Source organism: Orycteropus afer, unplaced genomic scaffold, assembly GCF_000298275.1.
Source record: "Orycteropus afer afer isolate SDZICR_OR568_19922 unplaced genomic scaffold, OryAfe1.0 scaffold00551, whole genome shotgun sequence".
Taxonomy (NCBI): domain Eukaryota; kingdom Metazoa; phylum Chordata; class Mammalia; order Tubulidentata; family Orycteropodidae; genus Orycteropus; species Orycteropus afer.
The window spans coordinates 95746-98144 of record NW_006922138.1 but is presented as its reverse complement, the minus strand read 5'-3'; positions in this window follow the sequence as shown (position 1 = coordinate 98144).

Sequence of the window (2399 nt, the reverse complement as noted above, 5' to 3'; positions counted from 1 at the left end):
CTGGGGAGTTAGCCTTCGTGGCTGGAGGGGGCTTAGGACATGGAGAGGGAGCCATCAGAACTGGCCCACCCCATGCACTGCCTTTGAGGGGCGACCTGAGATCACTTGCAAATCACCCACTGTAAGGGTGCAAACTAATGACGTTTAGTAAATGTACAGAATTCCCACAATCCCCTTTTAGAACATTTCCACACACACCCCCGTGTCTCTCATGCCTCCCTGCTGTTAGCACCAGGCCAAGGCAACAACCAGCCTGTTTTCTACTGTACATTGTACTTTTCTAGATGTTTATCTAAGTGGAACCCTACAGTGTGACTCTCTTTGACTGTGTCTAGCACGTGTCAGTAGCGTCTTCCTCTGGCAGCTAAGAACAGCCGTTGGATGGATGCACCTCCATCCTCTACCCGCTCACCACACTTCCCACTAAAGGGCTTCAAGGAGATGCTGGACTCTGAACCCATTAGCCATGTTCATCCTTGCTAACTGACCTTCCCACGCCAAGTACAGGGAGGGATAGCTGGCCTCGGGGCAGACATCCTCTGCAGTGGGCTGGCTTCCCTCTAGACCAGCTGTCTGGAGTCTAAGCCCCTGTCCATGGTGCCCCATGTGTCAGAATAGAGCTGTGCCTACAGGATTTTCAATGGCTAATTTTTCACCATCTCTGTAGTGGTGGCTAGGAACTACGCCCTGGGAAGCCTGTATAGACACAAGACCTCCAGCCTGGCAAATCTCGTGGACTTGCACCTGTTCATGACCCCCGACAGCTGCCCACCACCTGCTGCTGTTGCACTACCTCCTCCCTTGTATTGCGTGCCAAGTGAACCTGGATCCCACTGCGCATCCGTGCGCCACGGGTTACCTGTGCAGAACCACCCGAGTGACCCATGAGCAGGGGTGGAACCCCTGCATGCAGCCCAAGGGTGAATATCCAGCCTCCTCCCCAAGAGGGCCATGTGGGACGCCACAGTGTGCCCCAGGGACCCTAACGTCAGAGGCGGCTCTGCCCGCGCCCACTCCATACCAAGCTGGGCAACCACACGTTAGCCAGAACTATCATGAGGACAGACTCCCCACCGTTCTGCCCAGCTGAGGGTGCATCACCCAGTGTCACTAGCCCTGGTCTCCTAGCCAGGCCCAGGAGGACCCCGTGCAGCAGCCCATCAGTGCGCCCCACTTCTGCTGCGCGGAGACAAATGTGCCATGGCTGCCTATGGATTTGGAGGGATCAGGACATGAATGTGGTTCTCCTCCCCCCACATGACGCTAGAACCTGCCTCTTGGGCCATGACCCCAGTTAGCTGCCAGCCCAGGTGGGTGCTGCATACACTCTGCAGAAGGGACAGGCCCAGTTGGGTTGAAGCAAGGCTGGCAGGCAGGGACAGGGAAAACCACTAAAGGGGACACGTGGTCCCTGGAGAGCCCACTTGGCTGGAGGGGCTCAGGACACAGAAACGGAGGCATCAGCATGAGGGCCCCTGGCAGCAACCAGCCAGCACCTCCTGTCCTTCCCTCTGATGGCCAACCAGTCCACTGGTGTCTGTGATGGGCAACCTGAGCTCACTCACCACGTACGGCCCAGGCATCCCTAAAACGTTTCCCACCGCTGCAGCTCAGCCCTAGCCTCACCCTCCTCTGCATCTCCAGCTCCTGCTGTGCTGTGTCCTCTTTGCCCTCTGCTCAGCATTGGCTTGAACAAGCTTCCCAGAAACCCCACCCTGGCTCAGCCTGCACTCCCTCCTCGCCTCTGTGACAGCATGTGAATTGAGACAGACAACTAGGTCTACAACATTAAAGAGCAAGTGGTCCCCCCACAGAAAGGCACCCAGACCAGTCAGTCCTCCTTTTCCTTTTTCTTCCTGTCAGATTTTAGTCTGAAACTCTCTGACTTCAACCACCAAGCAAGGTAGGAATGGGAAGGGAGACATTTTACCATTAAAGGTGTGGATACTAATATCCATGTGTCTGCTAACTTAAAGGGCAGAGGGCTGGATAGACCCAGAGATGTCTAGGAAGAAAGATCTGGTGGCCTACTTCAGAAAAATCAGCCATTGAAAGCCTTATGGGCACAGCTCTACTCTGACACATGGGGAGGATGATAGTTAAGGTTGTGTGTCAACTTGGCTGGACTGTAATTCACAGGGGGTTATCAGTTATGATGTAGTTATACCCCATGATACAGGTGTCAGCCCCAGGGATACAGGTGAGGAGAGACAACCTAGGGACGCCCAAAGAAGCAGGCCAGAAGAGCAGCAGAAAGGGGATTAAAAGCCAGGAAGCCAGACAGAGGAACAGGCAGCCAGGTGGGGGTGATACGAGAGGTCTCCAACAGCAGGACAAACATGTCTGTCGGTTTCTTCTACTGTGGTGACATGTAGACGTGCGTTTTGAGGCTGAGCCTC